The sequence below is a fragment of the Mesocricetus auratus genome, unplaced genomic scaffold (genome assembly GCF_017639785.1).
Source record: "Mesocricetus auratus isolate SY011 unplaced genomic scaffold, BCM_Maur_2.0 Super-Scaffold_6730, whole genome shotgun sequence".
NCBI lineage: Eukaryota > Metazoa > Chordata > Mammalia > Rodentia > Cricetidae > Mesocricetus > Mesocricetus auratus.
Genome location: NW_024429184.1, coordinates 81,663,910 through 81,677,773, shown reverse-complemented (window position 1 = coordinate 81,677,773; position 13,864 = coordinate 81,663,910). Strand labels below are relative to the sequence as shown.

At 44.6% G+C, this 13,864-nt stretch overlaps 1 protein-coding gene across 8 annotated transcripts in view; it reads left to right on the top strand.

The window, feature by feature from the left end:
• Positions 1 to 1,558: 1,558 nt before the first annotated feature.
• The window catches only part of Mro (maestro), a 34,955-nt gene continuing 22,649 nt past the window's right edge, over positions 1,559 to 13,864 (top strand). For 7 of the 8 annotated variants that reach the window (XM_040741615.1, XM_021229813.2, XM_013116732.3 and 4 more), the window contains exons 1-3: positions 1,559 to 1,699; positions 7,040 to 7,264; positions 8,689 to 8,818. The gene's annotated coding sequence lies outside the window, so the exon portion shown is untranslated. The remainder of the gene's footprint in view (positions 1,700 to 7,039; positions 7,265 to 8,688; positions 8,819 to 13,864) is intronic. The other variant, XM_040741614.1, reaches the window with a different exon arrangement.

Sequence of the window (13,864 nt, the reverse complement as noted above, 5' to 3'; positions counted from 1 at the left end):
GGGCTTCTTTAGCCCTCAGGACAGCCCTGCTACTCAGTCCTTGTCATCCTCATTTGGGACATGAACAAGCTGAGTTTCACAGAGATTAAGTAATCTGACCAAAAGACAGAAGTAGAAGAAATGGATTTGAGTACATCTGACTCTGGAATCCATATTCTTTTTTCTCCTTCAAGACAGGGTTTCTGTGTGTAACAGCCCTACCTATCCTGTAACTAGCTCTGTAGACCAGGCTGGCCTTGAGCTCACAGAGATCTTCTTGCTTCTGCCTCCTGAGTGCTGGGATTAAAGGCACGAGTCACCACTGCCAGGCTGGAATCCATATTATTAGAATGTTTTTATTTTGTTGTTTAATGGTTTTTCAAGTAGCCAAGCAAAGAAGTGTTCACATGACATAATCTCTGTATTTACTTTGAAGTTAGGACCTAGATTGCTGAGTTCTGTATCACTCAGCTTATTCTCAATAACTTTCCCTACACTTCAATAATTCTCAGAATGGGCAGCAATGATAGCAATAGTTTATGTTCACTAAGTACTTCCTATGTGATAGATGCTTAGTGCTTAGTACAGTTCTCATCCAATCTTCATAGCTGATAAGGAAGGCTGTGGTGTTGTCCCTATTTCATAGAAGGGCAAAGTAAGGCTTCATTTGGCCCTGTCTGTCTGTTCGTCCGTCCGTCCATCTATCCATCCATCCATCCGATCTTTATTTGTATGTACATGTGTCTGCTTGAGTTTAGTTACCACTTGCATGCAGGTACCATAGAGCCAGCAGAGGGCGGTAAATTATCTGGTACTGGATTTATAGGCAGTTGTGAGCTGCTGTGGGTTGTGGGACCTGTAAGGGACTGGGATCCTCAGCAGGAGCAAGTGGTAAGTGCTCTTAACCTGTGAGGCATCTCTCCAGCCACCATCCCCAACTTCCCAGCACATAAAAAATTTTTTTTGTTGTTGTAGCGCTTAGAGCTGGCTAGCAGCCTAAACTCCCATCATTGAGTAGAGGTTTTCATTAGGATAGAGAATTCTGCAAAGTGACCAGTCTTCTGCATTGCAATCAATGACCAGGACTCTCATTTTCTGAAGGGGATCTTGTTAGCTCCTTCGTGAGTCTGAGCAGTTCTGCTTCTTTTGGAGTATTGCTGATTTGTACTACTCCTGAGCTGTCTGCATTGAAGTTCTAGAAATCTGGAGTAGCTCTGAGACACAAACAGTGGCAAGTGTGATGTTTGAATCTGGAACCAAGAGTACTCAGATCCAGCCCTTTGTAAACTCCAGGAAGCTAGTGGGATCTAGTGTCCATCTAGCCCTTCTAGAGTCTTGAAGGGCTGACTCCCCACTGAACCGCTCACACAGCCTCCTTAGTGATGACTCATCACTCTGGAGGAAGGGAATATAGGAAATGCTGCATTTGTCTGGGAAATTCAGTCCTGAAGGGTGACTACGTTGCTCTTTCATACTCTTGGGCTTGGAATGAACTGTACATGACCAGGGCAGGCAACAGAGGCAGCTGGTTCCTTAGTAATGATTCATGTGTCTGCTAGGTTCTGGAGAAATCTAAACTCAAGAGGAGGAAGTGGTGTAATTCCAAGACTGAGTCTGACTGAAGAGAAGCTAAGGAAGCCCGGCAAATACCCTAAAGAGAGCAGGGTAGACCAAGTCCACAGCAGAGGAAACAGCTCTCAAAATGTCGGCCGCTTCCTGTGTAAGTGTTAAGTCTCCACCTGTTTGCTTACGAATGCTCTAGAGGGGGACACGGGAGCATGCCTGGCCCAGCTGGGGCTTCCACAGTGTGGCTTCAGGGCTGCAGAGTTTAGACAGTAGAACTTGCCCACCCTTCAGTAGAGTGGCAGAGACAGGTAAAGAACTTCCTCTGGAAACAATGGCAGGCACTAGAGGAGGCTGTGAACACTGGTAACCCTGGTGACACTGGTTCCTTGTTAAAGGAAGGGTTCCTTTGGAGGAGGGAGACTGAGACAGGAAGAGGGCTGCAGGGAGCTTTGTCCTCCTCACCCTCAAGGCCTTCAAAGCCTCACAGTAGGTGGCTACCAGAAGGGCAAAGGTTAGTCATTACTGCATTCTTCCACTGATAGACCTGTCCCCACTAAGGCAGCCAGGCAGAAAACTCCGCAGGAGAGAGGAGCTGTGGGGGTGTCCTGGGCCCAGCAAGCTGCAGGTTCCCGGGGTGCAGCATAAGATCTTTGGGGTCCATCTTGAGCACTGAGAGCCGTGGTAATGTTAGGACATGTTGGCACACACCTATGTAATGTCAGCGCTGGCAAAGCTAAGACAAGAGGGTTGCCACGAGTTCCAAGCCAAGCTGAGCTACCTCATAAGCTCCAGGCCAGCTTCAGTTACCTTATCATTAAAAAAAAGAAACGGGGAAAAGAAAAAGCAAACAAAATGAAACGCTGTGGTGACTCAGGACAACAGGAACCTGTGTCCCCTGGTGGAAAGAATATGCCTCAGGGACGTGCTAGGTACCAGGTACTGGGTACAGCAGTGCAGCCTCGGGAAAGGACATTACAAAGTGCTCAGCACTGAAGGCCAGAACAACTGGGGGTCAGGACCTATGATGTCATCTATGAGGACCATAGGACGCAGCTCACACATGCTGTGAGGGAAGATCTGGCTTGGGAGAGAACCGTTGTTCCTGGAGCTGGTAAGAAATGGGAGACTGTATTTGCTGATGGCCCATTGCACTGCGGGCTCTCCTGGGCAGGTTCCATTCCTTAAAGCAGGCGGGGTTTGAAGGCAAATTAAAGATTATGAAGCAGTCCTGGTAAACAGGATGATTTGTCTCAGCAAAAGAACCTTTATTGACCTCCATGAACTGTTGACAGCCTGTGGGTATCTTCTCTTTATAATAAACTTAGATAAAAGATGCAAGGGTCAGTATCACAGATGCAGTCTCAGTGTTCATTAAGTAAATTTGCAAACACACAAGCAAATCAATTCAGTCCCACAAATATTTGCCAGGTAGCTAATGAGCGCCTTTGTGGGAATTCACATTTAGTTCAGAGGCTTAATTTTTTTTAAAGTTTTGATAGGCACACAAAACTGTGTACATTTGTGGGTTACCCTAGTACTTCAATATTTCAATAAGTCTCTTAATATTTTGACTGTAAGAAATCTATTTTATGTTAACTCGAAACAAACATACACACATGCAAACTTGCAATAGAAATTTCAAGAAACCATTTTCACATCACTAGGTAAGGCACGTTCTGCTGTTTTCATTTTTTCTTTTTTCTTTTTGGTTTTTACGAGACAGGGTTTCTCTGTATTGTTTTTTGAGGCTGTCGGTCCAGCCTGGCCTCAAATTCACAGAGATCCACCTGCCTCTGCCTTCCGAGTGCTGGGATTAAAGGCGTGCGCCACCACCGCCCGGCCTCATCTTTCTTAAGAGACAGAGTTGTACTATACTATCCAGGCTGGCTTTGAACTTCTGGGCTCATGTGATCCTCTCAGCCCCCTGAGTAGCTGAGACTGCACCTGCATTGAATTATATCCATCAGAGTATCTTCTATTCTGTTCTACTCATCAAGAAAGCAACCAATGCTGACAAGGACAGAGGGGATAAAGGAATTCATATGACACTTGGTAGGAATGCAAATTATTGAAATTACTGTGAGACTTGATATAGAAGGTCCTTGTAACACAATAGGACAGCAGTACGACCTAGTTATACTACTGCTGGGATATATCCAGAGGGTTCAGCCTAGCACAGAGGAACTACTACATCCATGTTTATTTAAGCACTGGGGCCACGGCTAAGTTAGGGATCAGCCTAGATGTCCATCAGCAGGTGGCAGGATATGGACAATATGGCTTATATACATAATGTTTTTTTTATTTATGTGTCTGTATGTCACATGGGTACAGGTGCCCTCAGAGGCCAGAGAAAGCACCAAGTAGATATCACGAAGCTGGAGTCACAGATGACTTGTGAGCTACCTGACATGGGTGCAGAGAACCAACCTCAAATCCTCTTCAGGAGCAGCAAGTGTTCTTAATTAGCTGAGTCGTCTCTCCCACCTCCATAATGCAGTTTTATTCAGCCACAATGAAGAATGAAATTACGTCATTTTCAGGAAGCTGGCTGACACTGTGGATTAATTAGACTAAGTTAAACATTCAGAAATTACATTTTATTTCTCATATATTATAGAGGCACAGCTTAGGGAAAGCATCGAAGGAACCAGAACTGTTAAATACACAAGCCCCCGAAGGAAGAAAATGACTAATGCCTCATCACCTGGAAGGCTGGGGTGGATGTTGTCTAACCCCATGATCTTTTTGCTATTCCATGGAGCAAGTCTTCCTGAGTCCCTCCCCCAATCCTGAGCTTTGTCTGTGTTTATGAAGCCCATCCTCATGAAAAAGGTCCCATGCACTTCTCATCCTCCATCAATAGAAGTGGTCCTTATGCTTATTACAAATCCAAGCTTAGCCCTGGAGCAGTATCTTACGTCTGATTCACTAGCAGAATGGAGGGAGGGAAAGAGAATGAGAGAGACACTGGGCCTGTCAGGCTTTTTAAACCTTAAAGCCCACCCCCAGTGACACACTTTGTCCAAGAAGGCCACACCTCCTAATCTCTTCTGTCCTAGTTAGGTTTTTTATTGCTATGAAGAGACACCATGAGCACTGCAACTCTTATAAAGAAGACATTTAATTAGGATGGCTTACAGTTCAGAGGTTTCATGGCAGGGAGCAGGCAGACATGACGCTGAAGCTGAGAGTGCTGCATCTTGACCACAAAGCAGTAGGAAGTCCACTGTCTGTCACACCTACTCCAACAAGGCCACACCTCCTAACAGTGTCACTCCCTTTGGGGGCCTTTTCTTTCAAACCACCACAATTCCCAAAACTATTTTACCAACTGGGGACCCATCATTCAAGTATGTGAGCTTCTGGGGGCCATTTTCATCCAAAACCATAGCACTCAAATCCTGGATACTCAAGTCTATGGGACGAAATGCGTTTCACATTCTCTAGTATACTTTAGGCCTTTTCTAGATGGCTTCTGGTAACGTGTACAAATTAAATGGAGTATAAATAGTTGTCATCATTGTTCCCTAAGGGACACAAGTAGTATAAGAAAGCTATCATATGTTCATTGCAAATGTGATTTTTTCCAAATTCTTTTGAATTGTGAGTAATAAATGGATAAAGGGGATGACCAGATAGTGCAAGAAGATCAGTCTATAGACAGGCAATGCATGGAGACAGACACTCATGCAGGCTCACACACACAAATAAGTAAAAATAAGTACGTCGGTTTTAAACGTGAAGCTCGACTGAATGGTAGTGGCACACACTTCAGAGACAAAATCTTTTGAGTTCAAGACTAGCCTGGTGTACAGAGCAAGTTGCAGGACTACACAGTGAAACCCTGTCTCAAAATATAGACTGGAGAAATGGCTCAGAAGTTAAGGGCACAGAGATCCTGAGTTCAATTCTCAGCCACCACAGGATGGTTCACAACTACCTATAATGAGATCTGGTGCCTTCTTCTGGTGTGCAGACTTGCATGGAGACAGAACACTGTGTACATAATAAAAAAACCTTTTTAAAAAAACTTGAAAAAATAGTCAAACTTGAAATCAACCATTATCTAAAAAATTATAAATTATAAAAATGGATTACGTTTCATTGGATCTGGTTCATTCAAATGAAGAGGAACATGGCCAGAATAAACAGATGGAAGTTCATTAGCTCAGACCACCAAGGAAATTTCCCTGTCTACTCCTAGAACCACCTGTTACATAATGTTTGTTGGCTGTAGCATTGCAGAGACCTCTTAAAGACAAGGACCTGAAGATGGGCTGAGCAGGTGGAATCAGAGAGATCGGTTGGATATTGTGTTGTGGGATGTGGTACAGAGTTTGGAGAACTGAACTGGGGACACTAGTTTGGTTTGTAATCACCTATGCCACTCTCTTCAGAAATGTTGTTTGTTTACTTAGTGGGGCTGTGGTGCACACATGTGGAGAGGTGGAGATCTGGAGACGACTTGCAGGAACTTGAAGGAGAAAGCTCCCTACTCCCACCAGGGGAGTCCTGGGAATTGAACTTGGGCGATAAGCCTTGGAGGATAAGCGCCTTTACCTGCTGAACCATCTTGCCAGCCTTTCCCAGGCATTTCTTAAGGGCAACATTGTCCTCTTTCATCTGTTTGCTTCCTTGTATGTGTAAACCACGTTGCATCCAGAACACACATTCAATAAATAGCATCTCACTGTGGTTTACTCAACCCAGACCAAACAAAAGTTATTTCAATGAAACACACACCCTAGAAAAGACTATAGAAGTATTGTAAATCTTTCTGCCTGGTATTGAAGACAGAGAGAAGGCCTGACAGCTGAGTAGTTCTCCTCCCCTGAAGACTCTCACATGAGCAGTGTGTCTCCAGAGTCCTGGCACTGAGACTCGTTCATAACTTTCTTCAGATCCGTAGAAAGCCCCAAACTCAAACCCTAAAAACAGACTAGAAGACAACTCTTCATCTATACTTGCTTTAAAAAGCACAACTGCCAGCTACTTAATTTAAAAAAATCCTGTTAAAGAGTGGTGATCTTTACACTCTTCTAGAAGCTTGCCCACTGAACAGTTCCCTCTTTATTTGCCTGTTTATCAGGCTTTATGACCACACTAGCTGTGTTCCCAGGCATCTCTCCAGCACCTACACCGAACATCCCAGTTTGGTGCTGTTCCTGGTTAACACTGTCTATTTGATGGTAGCAGTAAAGTCTCTGTAGATGGGGAAATGCCCCTTTGTTTTCTTTCTTTTTTTATTTTTTGAGACAGGGTTTCTCTATAGCTTTGGAGCCTGTCCTGGGACTCACTCTGTAGACCAGGCTGGCCTCAAACTCACAGAGATCCTCTGCCTCTGCTTCTGCCAACCAAGTGCTGGGATTAAAGGTGCGTACCACCACCACCTGGCAAGCTGTTTTTTTAACCTTTAATTGGCTATTGGGAAGGAAGAAAACATGTTTTTTTAAGCCAGCAAAGTGTTATAATGGTTGTTTTGTTTCTGTAGGATTAAATTCGAGTGCGAGGAACGCTTCAAACCTGTGCTTGCTCTGTTAAATGGAAGGAACATGTTCAGAGTGTGTGAAGACTGAAGGCTCACAGGATTGGGGACCTATTGCTAGAGGCCCTTCATGCCTCAAACCCTGAGCTGGCATCACAGACTTGAAATGGGGCCCAGGAAAAGCTAATGGGGGGACCGACTCCTGTGGAGTTGCTATGCAAACTGGCCAAGGTAAAGGCATGAACATGACGTACGTGGAGAGGGGTGGGTCAGGAAGCCTTTCAGTTCAAGGTCTGAGTAAGACCTGGAAGGAACAGCTAGCTAATCGAGGACAAAGGTATTTTTGCCTGGTCTAGGCCATGACAAATGGACAGGAAGGCAGACAGTTTTGGAGGAGAAGAGCTGCGTGTGAGAAAAACTGTGCGTGCGCCTGTGAGAAGCAGGGCGGAGTAGACAGTGTGGACTGCCCAGATAGCCAACTGTTCAGACCAGAACTCTGGTAGGCTGGGCCATCTTAGTTGGGGTTTCTGTTGCTGTGAAGAAACATCATGGCCAAAGCAACCTGGGGAAGAAACATATCACTGCTCTCACTGAAGGAAGTCAGGACAGATGCTCAACCAGAACAAAAACCTAGAAGCAGGAGCTGATGCAGAGGCCATGGAGGAGTGCTGCTGCTTACTGGCTTGCTCTTCATGCCTTGCTCAGCCTGCTTTCTTATAGAACCCAGGACCACCAGCCCAGGATGGCACCTGTAATGGGATGGACCCTCCCATTTTCTCAATTGAGGGTCTCTTGTCTCAGAAGACTTCAGTCTGTGTCAAGTTGACAAAAATTATTCAGTACATGGGCTGACCAGCCCAGGCACTGATAAGCTGCGATGCTAACCTACAGTGTGTATATTTCATTCACAACGAGGTCCCCCAGAAAGTGGTAGCATGGTTTTATGTTCCGGAAATATGACCCCAAAAGGAATATCCTGGGTAGATTGGTGGAAAAAAGGGTAGAGACAATTGGGCAGGGGTCTCGGAAGGCTCCTGTGTTAGTCTACTTTGTGTCATCGTGACTAAATACCCACGAGAACAACTCAAAAGAAGGGATGATGTATTTTTTCTTGGTTCCAGAGTTAGCTTAGTCTATGGATAACTTCTTTTCATGCAAGAGCAGAGAGCTTCATGGTGGCAGAGTACATGGAAGCTGAGGTTCTTTCCGGCAGCCGGGAAAGGGGTGGGTGGAGCTGGGACTTTATATTTCTGTTGTATATGGATTTCCTCCTACCTGAAACATCCCATCCCTGATGGAGGTCCATTAAGACACAGAAAGTTCTAAAGGAAGGGTCCTTAGGATTTAGGAAGTAAACACGTCACAAGTTTTAGGAAGTACCCGAAACTTGCCAGATCCCCAAGGTCCCTCCCTCCACAAGGCATTAGGGATATTTGAGGAGCGATTTCTCCAACCTCAGGAGAGGTTTGGGGTTCCAGCTTTTGTGGGTCACCACCCATGTTGTGGTGGGCTTTTGGGAGACAAAACTGCTTTTAAGTTGTCTATGCTGCTGCCTCCCCGCCACATACTCCTGTTAGGGCCTCAGTAAACTTGCTTCTTATCCAAGCTGGACTTTGGTAGTATCCTTATCTTGGTCTGTTCTCGTGCCTATCTAGGGTGAAGAGATGTTTGCTCTCCTTTCCCCAGGAATAGCGTGGCAGAAGACCTCTCAAAGACCAGTTGCTCGGGACCCTCTTCATCCAGCGATCCTGCTTCCTAAATCTGCCACAACACCCCAAAATAGTGGTAAGGGCTGGACCTCCAACACAGAAGCCTGGGGAGGGGGATATTTCATGTTCAAATAATAACTGACCCGAATCAGAGTAACGTTTGGGAGAAGAATTGGCTTAGATCACAACAGAGGAGGAAAAGTTAAAAAAAAAAAACTAAGAATGATTGCCTTTACATTACAGGATATAAATATTATGCCTGTTTAGGGTGATAGTTAATTTTATGTGTCAGTTGGGCTGGTCAAAGATGCCTAGTGTTCTGATCAAACTTACTTTTCTTTTTTATATTTAGTCATTTATTTGATGTAAGTGTGTGTGGAGATGGGGGAGGAGATGACAGAATACATGTATGGAGGAGGTCAGAAGACAGCTTGAGGGAATTGGTTCTCTGCTTTCTACCATGTGGGTTCTAGGGATTGAACTCTGGTCACAAGGCATGGCAGTGAGCATCTTTCCACCCGATCCCCAGCCATCTGGCTGGCTTGCCATCTGACTGGTTGTTTCTGTGGAGGGACTTCTGGATGAGTTCATATTGGTTGGGCTTTGAATCCCTCAGACTCTCCTTGTTAGTAATGCAAACATCTCACTGGTCAGGAGAGGGTCTGAACAGAACAAAGAAACAAAGAGTGACTTCCCCTGTGCAAGAGGAAATTCTGGAAGCGAAAGTCCTTGATCTTAGGCCACAGCTTAACTCTCTACCTCCAACCTGTGGGCGAATCGCATGAGCTTTGGGCTTACCAAGTTTCAACTGTGTGGACCAATTTCTTAAAATCTCTCTCCCTTTCAGTGTAGTTTAACCTGTCTTTCTCATCACTTACAGATAGGGTTTTGAAAATGTATGTTCAATTAATTATGGATCATTTTATGTAATGGCACATTTTCCCCACAATGTAACAAACCATTTATATAACAGTTACAGTGTAGTAAGCATTGTAAATCTTTTAGAGATGACTTCAGATATATGGGAGGTTATGTGTAGACAAGGGACTCGGGCATTCATGGAGTTTGGTTCCTGCAAGGACTCTGGAAGCATCCCTTTATTTATTTTATTTTATTTTATTTTATTTTGGTTTTACGAGAAAGGGTTTCTCTGTATTGTTTTGGAGGCTGTTGGTCCAGCCCAGCCTCGAACTCACAGAGCTCTGCCTGCCTCTGCCTCCCGAGTGCTGGGACTAAAGGAGTGCGCCACCACCGCCCGGCAGCATCCCCCTTTTATGATGTGCCTCTCGGTCCTGTGTCTCTGGAGAACTTTAATGAAGCCAAGAGCCTGTGTCATAGGTTTAGGTCCTATTTCTGCTACTTAATGTCTAGAGAATTCTATTCAGGGCACACAACCACTTGGAATTATCTTATGTAAAATGACACTAAATGATCTTTCTGTCAGTGAAACTATTGTATTCAGAACTAGACCCAAGCTGAAACTGGAGCCCTAGAGTTCAGGCTGAATCTCAGGCACACCCTGCAGAAACCTAAGGTCAAAATGCCTCCCTAATCCTTTACCTCTCGGTAGTCCTGGCTCCGAGTATAGAGCAAATGGCAGAGTGAACATTGAACAGAAAAGTCTAAGTCTTTTAAGGATGGAACCATATAATTTTTAATCTTTTATTCATCTTTATTTTCCCTGGGCTCTACTGCTGGGCTTAGAGCCAGGGACCTAGAAGATTCCTGATAAAAGTTTAATGAATAAATCAATACTTGTTTAATGATATAGTCAGGACAGTCCGGCAAAGATGATAAGCAAATAAATACTCTAATCAGTCTGCCAACAGAAATTCTAAAGATGAAATATTTGTTGCTCTGGTGTGCAGGAGAAGAGCTTGCCCCAGAAAGAGGCCAGTAAAACCTCTTTTGTAGTGCCTACAAGAATGGACTGTATTCAGCCTACACGAAACTGTTCATAGTTTGTAGTCAAAGTCAAGGTCTGGTGCCTTGACATTGGAACAGATTCTTGCTACAAAATGCAAAATCCAAAGAAGAAAACTTTTCTGTTTTTATAAGGATCATCCATCCTGGAAAGGAAAATAATTCTAAGAATTAATTTTATTATTTTTTAGGTGTGAGTGTGTATATGTGAGTGTGCATTGCACACCTGAGCACACGTGCCTTGGGAGGGCAGAAGAGGCCCTCCTGAAGCTGGAGTCTCAGGCTGTTGTGAGCCACCTGTGACTGTGCTGGCCACTGAACTGGGGTCCTCTGTAAGAGCAGTATTGTCTGTGCTCTTAACCACTGAGTCATCTCTCTACCCCGAAAGGAAAAAAAAATTAAATGTTGTGCAACACAAATGTTTCCTCTTTGGAAACTTATAGATATGTCACTCTGTTGTTAGATTTGGGGTTGCTACGTTATTTAAATGTAATTTTTGCCCATCAAAGTCCTTTTCTTATCCATTTTTTTTTCGAGACAAGGTTTCTCTGTGTAGCTTTGTAAATCAGGCTGGCCTTGAACTCATAGGGATCCGACTGCCCTGCCTTCTGAAGGCTGGGATTAAAGGTGTGTGCCATCACTACCTGGACCTCTTTTAAAAAAATATGTATGTATGTACGCTGAATAAATATTCATTTGGAGGAGTGCATATGTGGCATAGAGTTTGTAATAAGAATTCACCTTTCCTTTTATAAATTCCAATAGTGGTTTAAATTTCTGGATCACGTACCTAGAAATCTTCCTCTAGGGACAGTCAGAAGGGAGAAGGACAGGTGTACCCCTCCCCCACACTCACTCAGCCTGTGAGGAGGAAGTGGACAGTGGGTGACTGGCCTGTCCAGTGCTGGGTAGGTCCTCAGCTAGGTCTGAGTTCATGAGATAGGAACATGCCTCATGATACGCTTCTCCTACAATAAATGTATGGTTGTATATCACATGTCAACTCTGTCTCCGGAAGCCTGCATCAAGGGGCAAATGAAGAGAGATCTGTCTCCCCCTTCACTGCTCAGAACTGTGCCATCTTCTTTCTTTTTATAGTGTATTCTGTTGGGGGAATGTACAGAATAAGGAAAAAGTACCTTATAGCTTTTATTTTTATGCTAAAAGATACAGGGGGGAAAATCTGACCTGTCATTTTTTTACTCTAATAATCTTTATTTTAAAAAATGAAGGTAACTACTTTTAACAATAAGCTGCAAATAGTCCCTGGGTGTGTACATTTAAACCATTTTCTCCCTCACGCAATTGCTGTCCTAGGAGGTTCTTGTTAGTGACTTCTTTAATATCTTTTTTAAGAGAAAACAAGGCACTCCAGATTATCTCTTTTTAAAGAAGGTTTATTTTTACTTACGTACATGATCCATATGTGTGCAGGTACCAGGCGCAGGCCAGAGAGGGCATTAACTCCCTTGGAGCTCTTGGTACAGGCAGTCATGAGCCACCAAGGTGGAAGAGCAGGTAACACTCTTACCAGCTGAGCCGTGCCTCCAGCCCCGGCTTCTTTTGCTTTTAAAAGATGCACAGACGCTGAAGTGCAGTATAAGAAGTTTCTTATGCACCTGGGTATTTGCCACTTGCTACAGCTTCACTGTTTCCTTGGCCAGCAGGCAGAGATTTGACTCATTCTTTTTTACAATGCACCCTACTATTATGCCGTCTAGCAGTAAGAGAGGGCTGGGCTGTCACTTAGTTGGTACAGTACTGACCTCCTGTGCTTGAGCCCTGGGTTCAATCCCCAGCAACAAGCAAAACAGACGCAGAGGTGGGGTACCAGAATTTCAGAGCCATCCTCAGCTACAATGTGAATTCCAGGCTAGCCTGAGTGATATGAAACAGTTTCTAAGTAAATAAATACATGATGAGAAGTTCTAATATAGTTAGTTTATTCTGTGCCGGCAGGCATTTGCAACATTTATTTTGCTATTCTAATAAATATCCTTTGCCGATAATGTCCTCTTATACCTTGCCATCATCAACAACCAGGGCTGACGCCTACAGAGGCAGAAACAGCATCCTGCACACGGTGGGCACTGCTCACTATAGATCTCATAACTTTAAGCATTTACTGAAGTTACTTTATGGCAGATGGACATAAAATCATTTCTCAGAGGAGTTCCTTTTCCTAGTTTGCCCAATGCACCATGGCCTTGGTTAGATAACTATGTAGGAACCTCTGGTCAAAGGGCACTCACATGTGGACTTTGACAGCCATTGCCCACTTTCCTTGCTAAAAAAGCTTGTGTCAGTAGTCCTTGGTTCTGACCAGGGTAGAGCTTCATTCTTAAAATCTAACTTTTAAGTTGTTTTAAGTCACAATCAACTGTCACTTCCCCACGTTTATGAGAGAGAGGAGAGGAACTTTGACACTGAAAGGAACTGGACGGTCCTGGGGCAAAGGTTATTCTGAGGAGGATGTGAGGGCTGGGGATGTGGCTCGGAGGAAGAGTGCTCACTCAGCATGCCATGGGGTTGAACTCAATCCCCAGGCCCGATGACAAAATATTCTAAAGCCAGTTATGATGCTGCAGACCTGTGACCCTAGTGCATGGGACATAGAGGCAGGACGACCAGGAAGTCACTCTCAGTTGCTACACAGTGAGTTTGAGGCCAGCCTTGGGTGCAGAACACCTTCTCTCCAAAAACCCAAAACCAGGCACGTGAAAAAGTGGCTCAGCGGGCAGGAGTGCCTCACTTGCCAAGTGTGGTGACTTAAATTCGTTCCTGGTGAAGGAGGGAACTGACTCCAAGTCTTCTGACCCTGCACGTGCCCCCAGGAAAGAAATAAGTAAAAACGTAACTTTAAAACTTAAAAACAAAAAGGACATGCTAAGCACTGCTCAAAATAGACTTACTAGAGAAACAAGGAGGGAGACAGAAGGCCAGATGGGGGACTGTGAGAAAGACTCCGCCCTTAGCAGTGACCAGCTGGTCAAGACAGGAGAGAATGCTGGTCCCAGGATCCCAGCCCCATTAACAAACTTTGAATCTTGGGGGGAGGTCACTACTCACCCTGCCTCCACTTCCCTGCTAGTCACACAGGCAGAGAGAATGACCCTAACCCTGAGGCTGGAAGGTTGCAATCACCTAGTAAGAGCACTTTGGGATGCTAAGGGCAGAGGGGAAGCCGCGTGTGGACACA